General features: G+C 35.5%; 1 protein-coding gene, 1 long non-coding RNA gene and 1 other non-coding gene across 4 annotated transcripts in view; 1 reads left to right on the top strand and 2 right to left on the bottom strand.

The window, feature by feature from the left end:
- Nucleotides 1–25,459, top strand: part of LOC140163051 (uncharacterized) — a 396,194-nt gene that overhangs the window by 333,309 nt on the left and 37,426 nt on the right. The gene's annotated exons all lie outside the window — the stretch shown is intronic.
- Nucleotides 8,225–8,938, bottom strand: LOC140163050 (uncharacterized). The gene is made up of 2 exons (XR_011860396.1): nt 8,813–8,938; nt 8,225–8,423 (listed from the first exon to the last, which is right to left on the bottom strand). It is a non-coding gene; the product is annotated as an uncharacterized lncRNA (long non-coding RNA).
- On the bottom strand, nt 17,962–18,034 carry Trnav-gac (transfer RNA valine (anticodon GAC)). The gene has a single exon. It is a non-coding gene; the product is annotated as a tRNA-Val (tRNA).

The following is a 25,459-nucleotide window of genomic DNA, read 5'->3' as shown; positions in this document are numbered from 1 at the left end:
GTCGGCCAGTAAAACAATATCATCGGCAAATCTCAGGTTGTTGATGAGCTGTCCTTGAATTGTAATTCCAATGCTGACATCTTCAATAGCTAGGCGTATGACCAGTTCCAGCAAGATGTTAAACAGCTGGGGGGAGAGAATACATCCCTGTCTGACTCCTGTTTGAGTGGTGAACCAGTTTGTCAGCTCTTCATTCACTCTTACTGCACTTTTAGAGGTGTTATATAAGGCTTGGAGAAGTCTAATCATTTTTCTAGAGTAGCCTAGGTGGTCCATAGCCTTCCAAAGACCTTCTTGCCAAACAGTATCAAAAGCTTTTTGATAGTCGATGTAGCAGAAGTATAGTGGTTTCCCTATCTCCGTGCATTTTTCAGCCAGTTGTCGTAGGGAAAACAATTGGTCCACTGTACTCCTGCCTGCTCTAAATCCTGCCTGAGATTCTGAGAGAATCTCTTCAGTTTTCTTCTGGATTCTAGATTGGATGATCGAGCAAAATACTTTCCCTGCCAAGCTCAGGAGGCTGATACCTCTGTAATTTCCACAGTCCATTTTATCCTTTTTCTTAAATATGGGGACAATGATTGCCTTCCCCAGTCCTCAGGAATTACTTCAGACTCCCATATCTTGTTACAGAGTTTTAGAAGAGCATTACATCCAGCTTCTCCTGCTGCCTTGATTTCTTCCGCTGATATACCATCTTCTCCTGCTGCTTTATTTCCCTTGAGGCGTTTGATGGCCAGTTCCACTTCAGATTTGAGAATGTGGGGCTCTATGTCTTCTGTTGAAGTACTTGGTAGAGACTGTAAGATACTTGTATCGGATGGGATGGGTTGATTATACAGCTCTTCATAGTTTTCTTTCCATCTGTCCTTTATTTTCTTGTCATCGGTGAGCACCTCGCCACCTTTGTCCTTTACACCTCTCATACGAATACCAAACGTCGAATAATACATTTCGCAACCGTATTTTCGAGCCTGAAACTCGTTAAAGAGAACTGTGCTAATATTTTCCGCTGAGTGAGCAAGTCAAGTAGTCTAGAAATCATGCAAATCAAACTGAAGTGGCATTTTATTACAAGTAATATTACATCAAGTTAATCTTTAACGACCAGGTTGTCAATAACACATTGTCACATGTCATAATTTAATTGATATGTCTCTAGACTTCTCTATGCTCCATTTAACAACGCTACATGTTTCCAACTTCATTCTGATTTAGATCTCTGATATTCTATTACACATTACGTGGCCAGATATTGAAAAGACTATCAAATTTAGTAACACTCCACCCGTCAACGTCTCAGTTATGCAACACAATTATAAAACGAAATAAATTGTTATTGACATTTTTAAATAAAAGAATAAAGGTAAGCATAAAGAGCACTCCATGGTATTATTTTATATAAATGTCTTTACAAGCGATGTCTGCATGAATATGTCAGGCAATTTTCAAAGTTTTTGCGTTAAGGGATGGGGTATGAACGTTTGGACAGTATTTATTGTGGGATCTTAGAGCACATCAGACATATCGAATTGCATTCTGAATACGAAGAATGTCCTTCTGATATCAAATAATTTTTGATTTTTTGAAATTCTCAATGTAATACACCTTTTATGGCAAATGATTAAAATTGATATTTTTGATATTTAACAGTACTCGAAGTAAACTTTATCAATCTTGATGATTTATACTTAAAGTGTATGTAGATGGGATGAAAAGCCGACGATCAATTGAAAATTTTGACCTTTCATATTGAAGATATGGATTTTTCCCCAAAACACAAAAAAAAATAGGTATTTTTGAGAACAAATCCATATCTTCAATATGAAAGGTCAAAATTTTCAAATGATCGTCGGATTTTCCTCCCAGCTACAAACACTTTAAGAATATATCATTAGATTTATAAAATTGACTGTTATATATCAAAATGTGAAAAATATCAAATTTTAATAATTTGTCATAAAATTTGTATTATATCGTGAATTTCAAAAATGAAAATTATTTGATATCAGAAAGACATTCTTCGTATTCAGAATACAATTTGATATGTCTGATGTGCTCTCATGTCCCACAAAAAATACTGTCGAAACGCTCCAAACGCTCATTCCAGATCCCTTAAGGCGACCAGCATTCATTATTTTGAAACATTACGATGAAGAATTACGATGGAAAAAAAGTATATTGATTGTTGAATAAATTTTGTTAACATATTTTCTATGAATAATCTGACATAATCAATCGACGCCTTTGTATATTCTGCCATAGCCTCAACACACCTGCTTTAGTGTTTACAATGTTAAAAATCACAACTTACACACATTCGTTCTGCCAACTTAAAATGCCATCCGACATCGCACACTTTTGTATAAGCTACGGAAATAGTTTTACAGTGATGTATACGGTGCAAATATATTTGCGAAGCATTTTATGCTACTGGGAATGACTTCAAAGTCTGCCTTGGTAATCAAATAACAAAATTTCCGTCAAATGCAGAACAGAGATTGCTACGATGTTACTTGACGTATCCGATTTAATGGTTGCGACTTGCGAGATTCTTATCTTAATTATAAGTAATTATAGCTTTTACCACCACCTTAATTGAACAACTGCACTCATACTTCATGTAATTTATAACAGTTCAAAGATGGTTCCAAAGATCTCAGAGCAGCCACAGTTGCACATACTGCAAGTAGATGCATTTTTCCAATCCATCTTCAGAGATATATGCAGCAGAAGTGAAATGCAGAAATGAAAGCTGAGAGTAGCATATACACGCTTTAAATCGTTGCTACAGTTCGGGATTGAAACATTTATTTCTTTAATTAAGCTAAGAACAACGTATTTTTTATTTGTTTGTTTTATTTTTATTATCTGTTTGTATATCTTTCCTTCTTTTTTTTTTTCTTTCTTTCTTTCGTTCTTTCTTTCTTTCTTTCTTTCTTTCTCTTTTTCTTTCTTTGATTCTTTCTTTCTTCCTTTCTTTTTTTCTTTCTGTCTTTTATTCTTTCTTTCTTCCTTTCTTTCTTTCTGTCTTTCTGTCTTTTATTCTTTCTTTTCTTTCTTTCTTTCTTTCTTTCTTTCTTTCTTTCTTTCTTTCTTTCTTTCTTTCTTTCTTTCTTTCTTTCTTTCTTTCTTTCTTTCTTTCTTTCTCTCTATCTTTCTCTCTCTCTCTCTCTCTCTCTCTCTCTCTCTCTCTCTCTCTCTCTCTCTCTCTCTCTCTCCCTCTCTCTCTTTTTGTACATTGTCTATAAAGAGAGAGAACAAAATTCATTGTCCTTGACAAAGTAGCTTTTTTGCATTGCTCTCAAACTTTGAAAATAAACCTCAACAAGCCATTTGCTTCAAGAACTATGCCCAGTATACAATGTAATACAATCACATCACACGTAGACGGATCTAAAGAAATCAAACACTCCGTTCTCACGTCTCTCCTTTTCAGAAGCCTCTGTGTACGATGTCAATGTTATTGCTTCCTATTATTATGTAGGGAAATACGAATTGGGTAAGGTTTTTTATTGAGTGTGCAACTTATACCGTGACAACTGTACTTCAAGGTATTCGTGTAATCCGGGTTACTTGGCTGCTAGACCCAGATAACCTTTTATGCATGAATGTTAGTTTAACAAAATGATTACAACGACATTTTACTTGAAAATTCGGTATCAAATTGGAGCTAATAAGAGTCTGCAGACGACAATATGGATCAATTTTACATAACAAGATCAGGCTTTGGTGTAGATGGGTGCGGACTATCTTTATTTGAGGTTTTACGTATTTGCGTTTCTACGTTAGGGCTATTCTGTATTCGTAGTGAGTATAGCGGTGTATATTATTACATCATCATCCTTCTCGGGCATCCTTCGGCTGCAGAGCAGGCGCCTTCAAGTTTCCTCCAGCTACATCGGTCTTGTGCCATTGCTGATAGCTGCCCTTGACTCAGCATGCTGTCCATACCCCCCCAAAGACTCTGGATGTATTTCCAGAACAAGGTTCGTTGACGTCCGGGTTTCCTCTTGACATAGTTGGGACATACAATGCATACTCTTTTACCGGCTTACATTATATTCTTAATAATAATGAAGAGTTTGTTTCCAAAAGGCGCTAAATCCAACGGCTGCTTTATGTAAAATTCAATTGCAGATATTCCTAAGGGTAGCAGTAACCTTGCCAATCTAATAACATTGGACCACTAGAATAGTTCTAACAATTCTTTGGATATCTTTAAAAAAATAATTGCAAATCTCTTTAACCTCCCACGTGCGAAGACAAAAACAATAAATATAAAAGAAAATAATATTTTTTGTTCCAAAAGGCGCTAAATCCAATGGCAGCTATTTTAAAACGTTGCATTAGAGAATTTTAGGGGACAAAATGATTTTGAAAATAGTTAGAAAATAAGATAGAGTTACTAACATATCCATTCCAATTGTTAAATGTCATTTAAACTTTAAAAATGTTAAAATATAGCATAAAAATGTGACACAAGGCAGCTATTGGATTTAGCGCCTTTTGGAAACAAACTCATAGATACTATGATAAAAGGTACTTGGTTAAAGAAATTATGTTCTGTCAGACGAGCTTGTATGACATCCTAGTGCAACGTAATACAAAGAGGGACTTTAAGTACTCCACAGAAACCGCGATATTTAATGCCATATTACAGGCGTGAAGCACGAATGGGACAAGCATGTGTAACCTTGATAATGTAGTACGACGTCCATTGAGTGACCTCGGCGATTTATTAGCTATGATGGCGCCCTTCACATTTTTAAATTTTTTAATTTTACTGTCGCAAATTTTATAATGCACCAAGGCACAAACACAGTGAATTCCTTTCAAAATCGGAAGACCTGTTACAAAACTGCTTACCTATATTGTGAAATATCATTCCAATGCTTGTCTTAAATGTATTCAGGAGGAATTTCGAGATGATTATATCGGAAAAAATCGCCGTGTTTTGGCTGCAAGTCATGTCATGAAATCACTAAAATCTGGATGTTCGTGGCGTTAATAATTTTTTTTTAAATATTTCCCGTATTTGCTCAAAATTTGAAGTAAATCCAGAGGTAGCCACTGTCATAATAAACACTATAATGAAGTTTCCAAGTACTCTCAAGGGATAAGACAGCCATAAATCATATCAACGTGCGAAGATTAAGCAGTGCAAAATTCGGAAACCCGTGCGCCAGACGGAGATTCGCGGAAGTTTGAGTTGCGGCTCAGCCTCTATGACCTTGGTCACGCATCCCCATCTTAAATGTTCCAATAAATTCAAATTCTCACTTACGTTCATAAAGAAATGATAGAATTAAATATTTTTACATGAAAAATATTTATTTTTTATTTTACCTATCAAAATCATTGTTTATTTCACATTTTCGTAAATAACTTAAAACAGTCAAATCAGCGAGGTCGGCTACGTCACGGGGAATCCTGATTCGGGATTCCCAAACTATGTAAATAAACAAAACGTATCCCGAGCAGAAATGTTAGATTTGAAGTATTTATTTATTATGAAGAGACTTCTAAATTACAGTTTAGTGAATTTCCCGCGAATGCTGTTTTCAATATCCGCGCAAATTAAAATTCCTCGTTTTCACTATTAACTCAAATATGCCTATCAGATGACATTCACAGGTACGGATGCTGAACAGGCTTTGATGAGTAGCAGCATTTAGTAGAAGTGATAATAGGCCTATCATGCCAAAAGCCCCTTCATAACGAGTACCCACTATTTCTATGAAGGACAGATATGAACCCACTTGGGGAATAGCTGGGAGGGAAGCATATTGGACTCGGGGGGGGTGGTACTTGATGAACCCGGGCAAGTAATGATATAAAATTGGATCGATTGAGCCCATATCTATTGGTAGAGCTATGGTCGAGTACAATATTTTAAAAATCATAGCAAGACCAATAAATATTGGGCGTAAAGCATCTAATTTTATCATTATTATGTTTTGGCTCCGATATTTTCACACACTTGGATTCATCAAAACATAATGAGTCCGATCGGATCCTAAAATTTGGTGGCCTTTTTTACAGTGATTTTGAATTTGGATGATCAACATGTCATTATACTTTTGCTGGATACAGACTCGCTGGACTCCGGTTGTACTATAGTTTTGGGACTCTGCACCGACTTGGACTGGATTGCAGATACAAGAATACACAAATGGCCTGTGCTTGCTCGGATGAGATTGAGATGGACTCTGTGGCACAGTCTTATAGGGGCGTGGCATGCCCCTCCTCATTGGAATCAAAATTTGACAAATTCTATTTAAAAATAGTGCCCCCCCTCAATCATATCCAGCGAGTCCCAAGGCCTGGAATGAGCCCTCACCAAAAAAAATTTGATGACTCACTTTTGGTTCATACATAGGTTAAAAAAAGTCCCGTCTCAAAGCGCCCATGCAAATTTTGTTTTTCTTAGCACGTCCATTTCGGTTGAAATGACAAAATAATTTTTTGTTTCCTTTTTTTTATAGTTTTTTGCCGTTTTTCTTTGTGTAAAAGAACCTAAATTTTATGCTGTGTACTTTTAAGTAAAAAGAACACTAGCAAATGACATATTAATTAATTCAAATTTTTTTTTAAATCTTTAAAAAAAAATCTTAAAAAAACAACCGCATTCGTGTTTGGAACTGCCAATTGCTTTGAGACATAGCTTTTTTTTTTTATAGTTTAGCCTCATCAGGACATTTGCTGGATCGGAATTACATCTCCTGCTCTTGGTCAATCACAACTACAGCTAACAAAACACACATTGGTTCAAATATTTTCTAATCACATTTTATTTTGTATCAAACAGAAATTTGTCACAAATTTCTTAACAACTATATGAGTTCTTCACAGCCATTTTATTTACCACAACATGGGTCAGTCACCTACATTAAACATTACACTTATCACTTAAAATTCACTCTATCATGACAGTTTATGTCATTTGAATTCAAGTAGCACATTTTCAAAAATACAAATGTATTTTGGGTTTTAGCATGTCTCCATTTGATGACTAATACCATTCCAATTCTTTGAGGTAATTGTATCATTCATATCAATGGTTCATGCTCTTGACCACCCGCTATGCCAGGGACATGTTCTTATACATTTACATTTCACTTTGTATTAACAATACATTACAATTCTTTGCATTTGCATAATACACAAGCCATTCACCATTTTAATACCACCATGCACCACATTGTAAACAAACAGTCTGTACGACATAACAGCACAAATTCTAGTACCATTACTGAAGATGACGGTATCATAAATCGTCATATCATCTACAAGCCATTCACCATTTTTCATACCACCATGCACCATTATGCACCACATTGTATCAACAAAAGTTTGTACTACAAAAAAGCACAAATTCAAGTACCATATCTGAAGATAAGGGTTACACAAGTCATCATTATTTATGTAACAATACATTTCAATTCTTTAGATTGCATACACATGCCATTTAATACCACAATTCGTCGGCTGTATTCCATAGTGGCGTATAGTGATTTTTGGTCATTTTTTTGAAAATTGGCACATATGTTTTTAATGATGTTCTCTTTCATTTTTTCTATGTCTCATCAGTCATAATTAGCTAATTAATTAGTAATTAATTAATTAAATGTGGCGTATAGTTACAAAGTGACATTTCTTGTATTCCATAGTGGCGTATCGACCATACGCCACTTTTTATACACATTTTATAATTATGAAATATCGGCAAAATGAAAAACATCGTATGTCATAGTGGCGTATGCGTATCGGACCTATACGCCACTATGGAATACGAACGACGAAAAGTAACGCCATAGGGATTACACGGCGACCGAGGTGGCGTACGGTTAACGTTAGGTTAGGGTATTGCGTATTGTTCGTTTTCCATAGTGACGTATAGTTTTATTTTCAGTTTGCCAGCAATAGTATGTATTTATTTCTTTTGAAAATATATAACAATAAAATCTATTTAGTTTACTACAGAAATTTCACATCATTTACAAAATATAATGAATGTCTGATTTACACAACTCGATTTTAAATTGGCATTTCTTCAAACCCGATTTTCTCGAAAAGTTGTTTATTCGCGGCGCCCTACTATACGCCACTATGGAATACGGACGACGAATTATGCACCACATATAAAACAAACACTTTTTCTGAAATGAGTCTTCATTGTCATACCCTCCATGTACACCTATCCAATTCACATTTTTGGTAAATCCCATAAGCCTTTGCATGTAGACCTGAGATGTGGTCCTTTGACACCACGCCAATGTGTACATCATTTAGCGAACATCGTTACTGTGCATTTGAAAGCCATGAAGTGCGCAGTAACAATGTGTACATCGGCATGACAACATCAGAGGTCTACCCACAAAGGCTTATGGTATTTCCCGAAAGGTGAATTGTGTCTTACCCTCTCCATTTCTATATTACCCTTCTCCATTTCTATCTTACAATCCATTTCCATTGATTACTGTCTTACCATCCCTCCCCATTCCTGTCGTACCATCCCTGTCGTACCATCCCTACCCATTCCTGTCACACCATCCCTCCCCATTCCTGTCGTACCATCCCTGTCGTACCATCCCTACCCATTCCTGTCACACCATCCCTCCCCATTCCTGTCGTACCATCCCTGTCGTACCATCCCTACCCATTCCTGTCACACCATCCCTCCCCATTCCTGTTGCAGCATCCTCCCCATTCGTCGTACCATTCCTCACTATTTTCCTGTCTTACCATCCCTACCCATTGATCCCCTCTAGTCTTACCATTCCTTCCCATTCCTGTTTTACCATCCCACCCCTCTCCATTTCTAAATTACTCCTTGCTCTCATTTAGATATTTAGGGATTTGTAATTTGATGAAACCACAATTTGGTGTAAACATTGTATTGTATTCCAGCACTTCAAATTGATTTAAAAAATTTTATATGGAATGGATTTTGGATTCTGAAATTTAAAAAATGCATTTGCCTAAAGAAATTAGCTATATACATGTATAATAAGGTATTAAATTAATTTTGTTTAATGAATTTCTGAAATAAATCAAACCAAAAATTGAGAGCTTTCAAATCATATAACTTAATTTGGCACGTATGATTCTTTATGATTTGTTAGTGTAAATTATATATTAGTAATAACAAGACTAATGTGCAAGTGAAATTAATTCTAATAATATATAAAACAATAGATCTGAAAAGTTTTTATACAGTGGAAACTTGTTAACACACTCTTAACCAAAATGTCTGATAACAGTGATTTTAGAGTCTCAAGTTTATAAATAAACTCATGATGCCACAAACTTAATTCATTAGCCCCAGCAATTTCGTGTTAACAAGTTTCCTGTATTTTGCAACATAAATTACCCCGGTATATAATCTCATAAAGTACATTATACACAAAAATAATAATAAATATTTGTAATTATCACTAAATAAATTTTGAAAGACAAACAATAAATTTAACAATTACTTTTTATTTGACATAGAATATTTGATGCAACATTGTATTTGTTATTTAATAAAATCCTATTCTATTGCAGCCAAAGGTTTAATTTATAATGAATGTTTGATTATGTAAAATCAATAATATATATCAATCAACCAACATAAATTTTGATTTTCGGTCAACTAACATTATTTTGTTAAAAGATAGAATTACATGTACCGGGGGGAATTGAAATAGATTGCATAACAAATACTTGTTGAAGGAATCTTCTATATCAAATATTTGGAGTATATGGACCTTAAGGGCTCTGGAATGAGCGTTTGGACAGTATTATTCGTGGGATATGAGAGCACATCAGACATATCAAATTGAATTCTGAGTACGAAGAATGTCATTCTGATATCAAATAATTTTCATTTTTAAAATTCGCGATATAATACAAATGTTATGACAAAATTTGATATTTTAAAAAATTTTGATATAACAGTCCTTGATGTTAACTTTATAAATCTAGTTATATGTACTTAAAATGTATGTAGCTGGAAGGAAAAGCAGACGATCCATTGAAAATTTTGACTTCTCATATTTGGAGACATACATTTTTGCCCAAAAGACATATATTTTTTTGTGTGTTTTGGGGAAAAATCTGTATCTTCAATACGAAAGGACAAAAAATTTTCAATTTATCGTTGGGTTTTCATCCCAGCTACATACACTTTAAGTTTAAGTACATCATCAGATTTTTTAAAAATTGCAAATTTCAAAAAAAAAAATCAAAATTATTTGATATCAGAACGACATTCTTCGTATTCAAAATGCAATTCGATGTCTGATGTGCTCTCATGTCCAGGGACAAATGATTTGCGAGAAAAAAAATGGCCAATTGCGCGGAGATTGTGCGGAACTTTTTTTTCAATGCAAATGCCCATAGGAAAAAAATAGCCAATTGGTGGAGATTGCGCGGAAAAAAGTTCCGCGCAAATCGTTTGTCCCTGCTCATGTCCCACAAAATACTGTCCAAATGCTCATACCCCATCCTTTAAGCTCTGTACCCCATCTATGTACCTATCATTGTGACCCAAAGTGAGTTAATATACTGAAAATGTCAAACATCTCACTAGTGTGGCAGCTATTTTCCAATCACTGGTTAGTATAATAAGGTGGCATAGTTGTATCTCAAGCTTCACATCACTTTATTGGTTGCAAGCATTGGGCATAGTTTATACCATTGTGAATCAAATAAAAAAGGTGGCACATTTGATCCAGCTTCACACCACACGTCATTGGTTGCAAGCATTGGCCATCATGCCACCGTAAATCAAATCAATAAAAAGGAAGGCAGTATTCCTCCAGCTTCACAACATGAGTTTCCACGAATGTGTAGGTTGTAAGCATGGCACTATGCCTTAAATTGTGTTGAGTCAAATGAACTCCATATGTACAAACCTTTCCATCTGCAAGACAAAAACAAAACAGAGATAGATGGTTAATATAGTACCTTGCACCTTTTATTTTTTAACAGTGATACATTTTTCTCCATGCATACCAACTTCCCAGTTTGTTTCTTGTGGGGCTTCCACAAATCAATGCAACTTGCAAGGACTTTCAAGGACTGTGTGCAGTTTTCCAGGACTTTAAAGGCCTTGAAAAGGCGTTTTCAAATTCAAGGACTTTCAAGGACCGTGGGAGCCCTGAATGTTATGATCCCCGAGACTCCCTTTAACTAAAAGTTGTCAAGAAAAAAATTGTTGGCGCAAGAAACAAAAATTAGGAAAGAAAAAAAAAATAAAAAAATGTTTGCGTTGGTATGCATCGGTAACCATAACTTGCGTCAGTAGCCATACATACAGTGTACGTTGATAACTTGCGCCAGCAAGTTGTGTATCAATTTCATCTGATACACGCGACCACAATAGCATTTTAGAATAAAAATGAAGCACACTTGAATGCGACGGCAAAGTAACCAACACGCCCTCTTCAATTAGTCCAACTGAGAAGTTGTTAAACTACATTATTACTGAAGTTCAACCGGAATAAAAGAAATTGTTGCTCCATAAATTATAATCATTTTTCATAACAAAATATGATATGAAAACACAGGTGAGCAATGTATGAATATATGGAGAGGTTAAACAGGTTGTAAATTATCAATATTAAAGGCCTATTCAGTGATTTGCTCATCCGGACGATAGTAAAAATCATCAAAATTCAGATTTTGGTACCTTTGTCATTGTCATAGATGTGCTGACATAGTGACATAGCCTGCTAGTGGTTCAGCCGAAAGCTGTGTATTTACGACAAAATAAAGGCATTTACATGAATCTGTAATTTCTGTACTCTCAGTACAGAAATTAGCTACATGTATTTGAATGGGGCTTCAACTTCTTCAATATTGCTGTTTGCTTTTTGTTTTTTGCAAAATTTTTCATTTCAAAAATACCAAATGACAATTTGAATGCCTTATCCTTCACTTTTAAAGCAATTTATAAACAATTTTAATTTTTTTACACTTTCGCTGGGATCACTGAATAGGCCTTTAATACTTTGTGACATTTATAATGAAAACATAATTAAAACAGTCAAAACGTTATTTCAATAACTTCACAAAGAATTGTTTTAAATTTAATATATTTGAAAATTGGTGACGATTGAATGAATTGAATTGTCTACTTGTATTACAAACGGTCACCGAATACGAAAGTAACAGGAGTTGTACACACGTCACTTGACAGTACATGTAGATACATTGTAGATTTCTCGAATATTGTACCAAGTCATGAAGTCCAAGACGGCAAGAGCAAACCAAATGAAAAGTCAGTAAAATTAGGATTTAGGTCATAGCAGCTGAATGCTATGCTGGGATCTTGTCTCGTATCATAATACATGGACATGGTAATTCATGAATTGGTATAAATATGTTGAATTTGTTTGAGTTTGATTGACATTCGACATTCAGAACTTGTCATTGACCCGACAGAATTATCGAAAAATTGACATAATGGCCATCAGGATCAGCATTGTAAATTACGAATAAACAATCATGACAATACCTGATGTAATGCAGCAGTGAGTTTATGGCTATTTAATACATGTATAAGCTTACCAATCATGTTACAGTACAATCGTTGTTCGGCGAATCGCCATATTCGTGCACTGACAACACATGTGAAAGAGCATATCGCAAGCGCACATGTCATGCACGTGTGCCGAATTTTGCTCCAATTTTGAGACACTTTTCTCTACAATCCGTATCTTGCTCATTAACGGTTTTACAATCAAAAGTTGCCTAAAATACTAATGAAACAAATGCATGCATGTAATTTAGGCTCACAGGGATAAGACAAGAAATATTCTAATCAACTTAGCGTAAACAATCGTAAAATACCACTTACCAGTACAGTCAAGGACGCCGCTGCTGGGGATGATATTTTCCTAACCGGATTAGCAAGGTTAATCCCAGATATATATTAAGAAAGTTCCTATAACTAGGTTTATTTTAAAACAAACCCGGTTTAAAACAATCAATCTGACCTTTTAGAATCGATTAGAGAAGTAAACCCGCTTATGACGCGCGAAAATATATCGATCTTGATACCCACGAGGGCTCAGTTCGTCAATGCGAAGTTCGCATCGTAAAAACTTGACCTTTAACGGTCAAATCGCGAGTTGGACGTCGTACTAAATGTAAGAAGGTACACTATCGCCATAATTATGTTCTCTCCACGGCATACGTGATATGAATAATGTTTTGAAAGTGGCAAACTGAAGTTGGATAAGACTGTTGATTTAATTTGTCAGTACTTGATTGTTATTGCGTATTGATATAGCACAACATGACCTAGTTAAGGGTAGACGAGGTATTGTTGGTCGAAGCAACCTAAAATCGATTTTCATTATCTAGATCAATATATTATTGAAAATTAACACCTTGATGTTTTGCAAAAGTTCATTCTACAAATCGTATACTTTGCAAACTTGCTTAATTTATTGTTGTTAATGAGTTATGTACGTTTTACAAAAGTGTTGTTGTTTCAGCACTATTTACAACGTAACTCAAGAACCGCAGCACCTATAAAAGTATATCTGTGATATTTTAATTCTTCTACACACTCGCTATGAATTGAGCTATGCAGGTTTTGCCAAAGCTCACTACCATTCGTAAGATGCTGTGAACTACCAAATCACAACAATTTAAAATAATTAATAACCTTAAACATTGAAATCGGAGAAATACATTTATTTGTGCTATCTACGACATATTGTTATGGATTTGTTCTACAAAAACCTAACTTTGGTTCATGATAACTTACTTTTGGTTGTACAGGGGTAAACATTTCAACTTGACAAATGATATTTTCCCCTCCATCTTAGTATATGCAAAACTATTGTTTTTCAGATTCCATACAGCTAAACAAACACTTTGCCACCACTTTCCCAAAATTCAAAACAATATATACAAAAATGGGCAATTGTGACCATAAATGAGGGTTTTTTTTTGGTAGAATAACACTATAACGAGAGGTTGTAGATACATTTTTTAAATCCTTATGATCAGACAAATAATTTGATATATCATTCAATTGAATTTTACCCCTGTGTGACATTTAGTGACCACTAGTGGTCACTTGGGGTACTTGGGTTCAAATTCAAAATGGTTCCACATCTTAAAAACAACTTTGGACAATGTAATTCATGTTTTGGCTTAGCAGCTTAACTTGGTGATCGCAGTGATAAAATCAGACGAAAGCTTACCCTTACACGAACGTTGTCCATAGTATTACATACATTATGTAAAATAAGGATGATCTTGACCACTCTCAAGGTTTGAATACCACGTACTTGCCACCTCCTTTTCTGTTGTAACATAACTTTTATTGACTTGCTATTTATTATTTGTTGATATATTTACCCTTTTTTCAAATCTTCCTTTTATCCCCTTCTTATATATCATGATACACGTGTCTAAATTATTATATGAAAGTTGTTAGTACGGAACACTCGTTGCTTCTGTCAAATGTTATCAATTAACTAGCAATATAAGATATCTTAAAATGTGGTCAAGCATAACGGTTTTGACCGTCACATTAAACTGATTGCAGATGTTATAAGCTAGTGTGGCTAATTATGGTAAATGATACAATAGGCTAAAAGTTGTTGTAATTTTAAATTGAAACTTCTATATCATTAGAAAGCTTCCGATTTCCAAACGCCGTGATCATACACCCGTGTAACTATTTAAAAAAACACTCTCATGTGACGATCATGGCGAAAAACGCAACATAACAAATTAACGTAAAGCATTATAAACATTAACATGATCATTAAAATTGAGGACATATTGGTATATATCATTCGCTATTACAAATAGTGTTTTATTGGTATATCTTCGAGAATTTTAATCAAATTTAATAATTAAAATTATCGTTGTTTGATATGAACACTGCTTCACTCAATAAATCGCTTTACATGACACTTCTAATCTTACAAGCAAACCGTTTATATAAGGTGGTCTAACGATTATGGCTTCTGACTTGCGATCGCAATATTGCGGGTTCGAACCCATTCAGGAGTTATATCCTCGCAGGTGTTAAAAACTAATGCGGTAACGCATTTTCCATCTAAAAGCGTCCCTCTAAATACAGGAGCAATCTCGTAACCTCCTCGACAAAAGACAAATTTAGATAAAATTTCATTTGAAAATGTGGTTTACCTGACCAAAAGTCTGCAGAATTCAATTGAAGACCTGAGCGCAAGAAGACCGTAAGTCCACTTTGCCCCTGAACACGTATAAAACATTACCAAACTATACGCAACTTTAGTGTACACATACTGAGGGGCCAAGTGGACTTACGGTCTTCTTGCGCTCTGGTCTTCGATTATAATAAAATCCAGCCAATACACATGACTGTGGCTTAGTCCGGATTAACATGTTGACATCTTTGTAAATCAGAAGCGAGAACTTAAATCACTACGCCATGTTGTGACTTCAACTATAGGAAATTTAAAATTAAAACATTCCCCACTGGACAGAGATCCTTGCCTATAGGCAGACATGACTTGGCAGCTGAAACAAACTATACATATATCTAGCAGAAAACGGTGCCCATCTCGCGGTGGGCTATTAGGTTTCCCCATGAAACACGATCATTTTCAAATATATAGATCAGTCAATAATAAAAATCACTTCGTTGTGCGCTCACTCATGCAATCACACAGATACCAGAAAATGAGAACCTTATTTTTCTCGTGAGTTGTTTCAAAGCGGGGCATATCATGACAGTAGATTGAAACAAGTGGGGTCCATTAGCGCTGATTGTAGCCACATGTTCGTATTTTCATTTCCACGTTTGGGCCATTGTGTGTTCTTAGTGTGTAGCGGTGTATATTAAGACGTTCATCATACCTCAATCCTTTTAGGTCTTACATCACGTTAGTCGAGATATTTCAACATTAATAGGAATATTTGAACTAAAGCCTGCACAAAAAGTAACGCAGCTGTTATATATAAGCCTATAGCGTCAGAACTAATAATTGTGTTCACAATGTTTCAACATAGAAAGAAGGATGATTTATTTACGCACATTTTGATACCCCTATTTGTCCAACTTCGTTCAATATTAACAACACAGCAGTGTTTTTAAACACAACTACCCAAATTTAAAAGTTGCAGCTAATTGTATTGATTTGAAGTCAGCGCGAAGATAAATGGAGGGTTTTACGTGCCTCAATGCTTGCGTAATAACCATTGATAGCTGTAAACTGCAACTTTTAAATTCGGGTATTTTTCTTTCACTACCGTGTTTTTATTATTGAACGACATTTGACAAATGGGGTTGCGCGTAAATACATCATCCTTCTTCCCATGTTGAAATATTGTGGAAACAATCATTAGTTCTGAAGCTATAGACGTATTTATAACAGCTGCGTTACTTTTTGTGCATACTTTATTTTAGATTTGTTCTATTTGTTAATATGACTGCACTTTAAAGTTTTGACAAACAAGTAAACTTTACCAACTTATATCAGCAGAGTAAAATTGAAAGTTCTTCGAACAGATTGAAAAGTCTTTGTATTATATAAGTTCTGGTAAAATTCAGTACACTGCGTTTTAACTTAGAAGGCAGCCTGGTAGAATGATATTCTATTTCAATAATATCTTTTCTTCTTATTTTTCTATTTGTTTCAAATTCATAAAACTACATTATATCAAAGTAATGTAAACTTAACACACATGTGTATACTTTTTTTCAAATGTTTACAGCACTTTTTATTTTTTGGGACCAATTTCAGGTTTTTTTCAAGATAGATCGCATTCAAACATTCGGTTAAGTACATTCTGTTAGGCTATTCTCATATGGTCAAAGTCTTATCAATAAAGCATCTCAGGGTATGATTCGAATCTGCTAAATATTATATTTCATAAATCCATATTCACAGTCATAGCGGATATGTTGGTGTTGATTTCATATGAATTGTATCAAGAGCTGAAATATTAACCCCGCTAACAATTGCCATTCCCTATAATAGCAAGCTACAGACGACACTAAAAATTATCATTGAAATCAAAAGGATGTTTATCCAGCAAACACAAAATGTTTTTGACATCATTCGCAAAGGGATAAGAAAATATTGCCAGAAAACGTTTTAAATGTTGTGTTATATAAAGGGTATATAAAGGATATATAAAGGGTATAAAACGTTCTCATAACATTCAAAAATATTTCTTGATAACTTACTGCAAACATTCTAAATTATCGTTATTTAAGTGTTGACAAAATAAAAAAAAAAAAATGTTTGCCGAAAATATGTTTCAATAACTTTATGAATACATTTTAAAAATATTTTTGTAGTGTGTTTTCGTACATAACGTTTTAAAACGTTTTCATGACCTTTATATAACACGACATTTGATGTTATTAAAACATTTTTACCAAAACCAAAAGCCCAAAATATAACCTGTTTAAAACAGGGGAAAGACAAATTACGCATCGCACACTAGCACAATTAAACATGAATTTACAAATGGAAACATTACATGCATAGGCAGATATACCAGAGTAAAAACTCCGGACATAACTGCCTGTGCGGGGACTCGAACCCCAGACCTCTCGCTTGTCGGGCGAGCGCTCTTACTACTGAGCTACATAGACTGTCCCTGATAAACAGGACTCAAGTCTGGTACTTATGGATATGAGCAGTCAAGCGGGGTAAACAGTACAAACAACACATTACATACCAGTGTACGAGATCAATTAATGATGCTTACCCGCCGGCCTAAAATAATCATGCAAACAAGGGAAGAAGCCTACGCATCATACACTGGAACATGGAAACATTCAAAACTAGCGCACGAGATCAAGTTAATGATGCTTAATCGTATTCTTAATATATCAATATACAGGGGAAAGAAGAATTGCGCATCGCACACTAGCACAATTAAACATGAATTTACAAATGGAAACATTACATGCATATATACCAGAGTAAAAACTCCGGACATACCTGCCTGTGCGGGGACTCGAACCCCAGACCTCTCGCTTGTCGGGCGAGCGCTCTTACCACTGAGCTACACAGACTGTCCCTGATAAACAGGACTCAAATCTGGTACTTATGGATATGAGCAGTCATGCGGGGTAAACAGTACTGTTGTGCTAGTGTGCGATGCGTAATTCTTCTTTCCCCTGTATATTGATATAAAGAATACGATTAAGCATCCTTAACTTGATCTCGTGCGCTAGTTTGTAATGTTTCCATGTTCCAGTGTATGATACGTAGGCCTCTTCCCTTGTTTGCTGTTTAAAACGTTTTTAACACGTTTTGTGTTTGCTGGGTACTGCGATTGTGTGAAATCTGCAGATGCGATATTGACCATTTATTGTTTATTTTATATATAAAGGTAAAGAAATATATATATATATGTGATGCGATCAAGCAAAATCAGTCGGAACTCGGAAATATTGATTTTGAGATACACCCAAGCAAAGGATATATTTCCTTTTGTTTTTCTTTTGTTTTGGAAACTCTTTAATTGCTCATATCTTTGGAACTGGTTGTTCAATGTCATTGGGGTTTTCTGCAAAATGCAGTTTTGTAAATGCCTCTTACTATCCTATAAGAAACTGAAAATGTAATATTTCCGAGTTCCGGCTGATTTTGCTTGATCGCATCACATAATATATATATTTTTGTTATTCAAATCTATTAAATCTGACAAGCACCTATGCAACTTTTTCAATAAATTAAACTTGGTAAAGTTTACTTGTTTGTCTGTCAAAAAAAATCAAGTGCAGTCATATCAACAACTATCACAGTAAAATAGTACAAATATTTATAATATTGTCCCAATAATTTTGTAATATCTCGACCTACTTGATGTAAGAAGTAAAAAAAAAATAAGATCGGGGTATAATTTCCGTCTTAAGAAAGCTTTTTTCAATCATTGTTGTAAGAGTATACCCCGCTACACACTACGAATACACAATAGCCCTAGATGAAAATACGTATATATGGCTACAATCAGCGCTAATGGTCCCCGGTGGATTCTCTCTACTGTCATGATATACTCCGCTTTCGCATCAAACAACTCACGAGAAAGATAAGTTTCTCATTTTTGGTGGCTGTCTGATTGCATGAGTGAGCTCTCAACAAAGTGATTTTTATGATAGACTGATATATTTTATAATGATCGTGTTACACGGGGACACTGTATTGACTGTATTGAAAGTAGCGAGATGGATACAGTTGTCTAGTTGATACTTGTATGTAGTTTATTTTAGCTAACGTGCCAAGCCATGTGTTTCTGGGTAAGGATTTTGACAAGAGGGAATGGGTCAATTTTAAGTTAGTATCTACTTGACGTGAGAGATTGGCAAAGAGATTCTAGTTCTCGACCTGTGTGAAAAGAGGTGAAAAGGTCCGTGTTAAATTTTACTCCCCGTTCAGCCACATGTACGAGTATTAACTGAGTAAATAAATAATTATAATTGTGCATATGTGTTGCTCTTAGTTTAGTATATTGTCCAATGAAACACTGTTCCACTGTTCTTGCTTGTGAGATGCATCATTCTTTTAGAGGGTAACTTTTAGAGTCAAAAAGAAGTTAAAAACTCTGTGCATTCATGACAGAGAATGCAAGAACTTTTTATAGTTAATCCACGCCAATCAGTAATGAAATGTAGGCTATGTAATCTTGAATTCTTGATTAACCGCAATGCCGCCGAGAGCCATTACGGGCCCGGAATAAAATGATCGGAATAAAATTGTTCTGAGCCCCTGACGTCTTTTTACTTTGCGTGTATTGTCCCGTTCAGATATGCTTTCTTTTTTACGGACACCTTAGGGCCCCTGGCCCAGGGGTAACACACCCCCTTACCTCCACTCCCACCCCCTTGTCGACGGCACTGATTACCCGCTTTTCTCCGCACATTTGAACATATTCCTACATCTTCTTCTGAAAGCGAGTTGTACGCGCTTTTCTCCGCACTCTTGAACCTAATCCTACATCGTCTTCTCTCTATATCTTCTTCTCAAAGGGAGGTGCAGCACACCGAATCCTACGTCTTCTTCTCAAAGACAGGTGTATCCGCTTTTCTACATTTTATTTTCAAAGGGAGGTGCCGCACACCAAATCCTACATATTCTTCTCAAAGTGAGGTGTGCCCGCTTTTCTCCGTACATTTGAACCAAATCCTACATCTTCTTCATAAATGAAGGTGATTCGCCGCTTCTCTCCGCACACCGAATCCTGTATCGTCTTCTCAAAAGGAGGTGTGCCCGCTTTTTTTCGCACCCTTTGCACCGAATCATACACCGTCTTCTCAAAGTAAGGTGTACCCGCCTTTCTACATCTTCTCAAAGGAATGTGCCACACACCGAATCCTGCATCGTCTTCTCAAAAGGAGGTGTACCCGCTTTTTCGCACTCTTGCACCGAGTCATACATCGTCTTCTCAAAGGGAGGTGTACCCGCCTTTCTACATCTTCTCAAAGGAATGTGCCGCACACCGAATCCTACATCTTCTTCAACAAGGGAGGTGTACTCACTTTTCTCCAAACACTTAGACCTAGTTCTACATCTTCTTCTCAAAGGGATGTGTTTTTATCCACACACCAAATCCTATTTAGATCTTCTCAACGATAGGAGATTACCCGCCTTTCTCCGCACACTTGAACCGATTCCTATATCTTCTTCTCAAAGGGGAGTGTGCCCGCCTTTATCCACACACCAAATCCTATTTAAATCTTCTCAAAGATAGGTGATAGGGGTGATTACCAGCTTTTCCCGTACACCGAATCCTACGTATTCCTCTCAAAGGGAGATGATTCACCACTTTTCTTCGCACAGTTGTATCGAATCTTATATCTTCTTCTCAAAGGAAGGTCATATTGACGTACGCATGACCGCAATCTGTAGCTTAGTGGCTTTCGAGAAACTCATTCTTGCTGCGAGAAATAAGCTCACCTGAAAAAAACACACAAAAAAACAAGCAAACAAACAACAAATGTGACACGATCAAGGGAAATAAGTCGGATGTCGCTAATATCGATTTTGAGATATTGGCAAAGAAATCGTTAAAATTCTTTTGTTTTATATTGTTTTCGGCGGTTGATAAATTGACCTAACTTCGTAAAGAAAAGTCGTATCAACATAGGGTTTTCAATTTCTGAAAGCTCTAAATGTTTTCTATAGAAAATATGTAAAACTCATTTTTGACCAGGGTCGACATGTGACTCATTCCCCTTGATCATGTCACAAATGTTGAAAGAAGACGGTCATCCAACATATTCTACTATTTTTAATACATGTATAATATAGGTATAAGATTTCTCAACATTTACTAAAAAGATGAAGCCATGTCCTTTAAAAACATTTTTTTTCAAGTTTGCAAGTAAAATGTCGTTGTAATCATTTTGTTAAATCAACGTTCCCGTGTAAAAGGTTATCAGTGTCTAGCAGCCACATAACCCGGATTGCACGAATACCTTAAAGTACAATTGCCGCGGTATAAGTTGCACTCAAGAAGAAGCCTAAACCAAGATGTATTTCCCTAACATAATAACACGGAGTAATAACATTTACATCGTACACAGAGAGCTGTGAAACATTCCTATAGTCTTCAAGAAAAGAGAGAAGTGAGAATGGGGTATGTGATTCCTTTAGATCCGTCTACGTGTGATGTGATTGTATTACATTGTATACTGGGCATGGTGCTTAAAGCAATACCAATTGGCTTGTTGAGGTGCCAAAAGCTACTTTTGACAACACGCTGATCTTTTCTCTCGCTCTGTCTTTCACACGAAGTTGATGAAAATTCATGACGGTTTTGAGGGCTAGACAATGTACAAAAAATAGGAGGAAAAGAAAATGGGGGAAATCCGTACAGATGAATACGTTGTTATTAGCTTATTTTTGAAGGAGGCATCTGCATTGCTCCATTTCAAGAAAAAAAATATGTTTCACTCCCGAACTCTAACGCCAAATTGTCCAATCACATGGTCATATTGCTAGTTACAGTACTGCGCCAAAAAGTATCCTTACACTTGGAAGAAATATCTAAACCATATTTGGGTAAATTTATCTCATCAGGCAAATTCAGACACCCCATTGAATCCAATGTGACTTCAAGAAGCAAAGTGGCAAGCATTTGTTTGATAAGACGAAAGTCCAGTTTTAAAATTGAAAAACTGGCCTATTCAAAACTCCACGGACCAGACAGCTGGTTTGAGTGAGAGTGGTGAATGGCTAATTTATGCGTGTCTTTAATTTAAAACAAAAGGAACAAAAGATAACTGAAACAAAAGAACTGACAAATAAAACGAAAGTTATGAAAAGTACAGAGAAGTAAAAACTGAAATAAAAACTGCTTTAAATAAAGCTTGTCTCTTTGTTGCGGTTGTTGGAATCTTTTTGCGCCTTGTATAGGCCAGTTTGTCACTTTGAAAACTGGACTTTTGTCTATTGCTTGTAACTTTGCTTCTTGAGGTCACATTGGATTAAATGTTGTGTCATAATGTGCAGACACATTTATTCCAACATGGTTCAGTTTGGGAATTGTGATTATTTTTCCAAGGGTAAGGATACTTTTTGTATATATTTAAAGCGTATATTCATTATGATCGATGCTGCTCTCAGTTTTCACAATCATTTTGTCATCTCTGAGAAATAATTCCTTGGTGGATTACCAGCGCAACCATCAGTAGAGCCACTGTTTCACGCTCTAGACGAGCACCACTGCTGCAGTCATCTACAGAACATTTCATAGTTTGTGATATTGTTCATGCTCTGAGATCGGTCTCTGAATTGGTCCCAAAAGTAAATTATAACATAAAATATGAGTGTAGTGGTTCGATATAAGATTCCCTTCGGAGACAGGTAATCTTATTAGTTTTTAGCATTTAAAAGTTAATTGACAAAACTTTGCCACTTAAGCTTAAGATAACAATCTTGCGACAATTAAATTGGATACCTCCAGAAACACCGTAGCAATCATTGTTTTGCATTTGACGACACATTTACAATTTATTACAAAGACGGACTTTGCAGTCATTCCCAGTAGCATAAATGCTTCACAAAAATATTTACACCGTATACGTTACTGTTAAAATATTCATGTAGCTTAACAAAGGCTGGAGATGTCGGACGGCATTTTAATTTGACAGAACATGTTAATAATGCTTGCTTTTTGACATCAGGACTAAGATATAGCAAGCGTCATAGGTTATGGCAGAGTATACAAAGGTATCGATTGATTGGAGGAGTTGATTTTACAACAAAGTTGATTGGGCCTTATTTTAGTATTACTGTAGAAACGATTTTAAGGTTAGCCGAGAGTTTTTCATGCAATTGATTTCAGAGGGGCGTAAGTTCATAACAGAAACAGCCATGCAGAAAATGAACAAGCGTACCGGGACATAGGCCTACTTGCAATAGAATATCGATCCACGGTCAAGACATGAAAAGGCTATGAAACTTGGCTTAGCTCGTGCCCGGAGCTCGGATGCCGGGGGGGGTGGCACAAGCCGTTTTCGGCAATTTTCATAAGGATTTTATAAATTTTAAAATTGATTGGGGGCACTTCGTCAAGCTACGCCCTGGAAAATGTGTTGATTTTGAATTTATAGCCTTGATATCCTTGATGAAATCAATGCTGCTATTCCCTGATTACAATGTAAGGGTAGGCAACAACAACAATATCAAAAAGCAATTATTTGTAAATCGAATTTGGGATGAAAATCAACAAGACAGACTTAACAGGCCTACAAATTTCTGAATTAGGCCTATATAAAGTGAAAAACAATCAATCACGATTCATTGCACTCAGCGAATCAATCAAATAAAACTAAAAAGAAAGGAGCAAGAAAGAATAAAGAAATAGTGAAAAAGAGAAAGAAAGAGAGAGAAAGAAAATGAACGAAAAGAAAAGAAAGAAAGAAAGAAATGAAAAAAAAAGAAATGAAAAAGAAAGGGAGAAAGAAAAGAGGAAAGAAAGGAAGTAAAAATGAGAAAAGATAAAAAAAAAATTCAGCCACACGGAGACTCGAACCCACAAAAATAGTTCATATTAGATTCCCAGTCCAACGCTCTATCCACTCGGCCATAGATCAGCTTACGCAATTGACTGTTCTCAAAGCGGATGATATAACTATAATTGGATGCAATTAATACATGATTACAATCGCGTCCGCATTATGGCTCTTAGAATAAACACGCATGTCGGCGCTGAAATTTTGAACGAACTGATGGAGGAAAACCTCGTTTTTTGCAAAACTAGCTTCAATTTGGAGTGAAAATCAAATGGAATAGCAATTGGCAGAATGTTGAGAAATAATGTAGGTATTCAGATGTCTAAATTAACGTCTCGTAATCAAGATATCGATAATTTCCCAAACTAGCTTTTTCTCAAGCAAATTCTCCAAAATTTTCCCCCAAAACGGGCTTTTAAAATTTAATCGGTACTGTATTTGGTTCTTCCCCATGGCAACATTATTTCTTTGATCGATTTGTAATACAATACGAAAAAGAAGAAAACAATCGCTCGGTGTGGATTTATACGGAGCGCACATTTGAAAAAAACCTCATGGAACGTGTTTTTGATCTTGTGAACATGGTGGGTAAAAATGCTTTAAACGAAGGATTTTCAAATTTATTCTAATAATTTGTATATATCACACACAAAAATGTTAAGCTACATCCAATGCACCAACATTTCACTCGCTGCGATATTTGATTACTGAGAAAACTCTGTTTTAGAGAACAACTTTATACGTCTTTTATACGTTTTTATACGTCTCTTTGTGTAACCTTAATAAGATATATTCAGCAATCGGCAGACTAAACTTACTCTGACAACTCATTCTGATTTGTGGTGTGGGACGTCGGAATATTTCTATATTGACCATATATAGTACTTTGGCCTGATTTGTTTCTAGATGTTAATAAATAATACTTTTAAATAAATAAACTATTTCGACTCCAAATATAATATTGACTGGAAAAAACAAAACAATTGAAGACCTGAGCGCACGAAGTCCGCTTGGCCCCCCAACATGTATACAATAAAGTTGCGTATAGTTTCGTTTAGTTTGGTAATGTTTTATACATGTTCAGGGGCCAAAACAAATCTATCACAACCTTTCATAATGTTTCCACACTGGAACATGTATCAAACATTATAAAACCCTAAGAAACTATACGTAATTTTAGTGTATACATGTTGAGGGGCAAAGTGGACTTACAGTCTTATTGCGCTCAGGTCTTCAATTGAAACATTGAATTTCTAGTTCGTGAGGGATCAGCGATGTGGGATATCAGAACATGTATGTATGAATTTAGACATTGTACCGGTAACAGAATTTGTGCTATGACAAAGTAGGCAAAAACATTGATTGATGGGAACAGCTTTGTCTTTGCAAAATTTTCAAAGGTGATTGGGTCTTATTTGAAAAGAAAAGTTAAAGAAAAAAATATACTGATGTAAATAAGTTCAGCAATGCAAATAGATA

This window comes from Amphiura filiformis, chromosome 10 (genome assembly GCF_039555335.1).
Source record: "Amphiura filiformis chromosome 10, Afil_fr2py, whole genome shotgun sequence".
NCBI classification, from domain to species: Eukaryota; Metazoa; Echinodermata; class Ophiuroidea; order Amphilepidida; family Amphiuridae; genus Amphiura; species Amphiura filiformis.
This window is presented reverse-complemented; position numbering and strand designations above follow the sequence as displayed.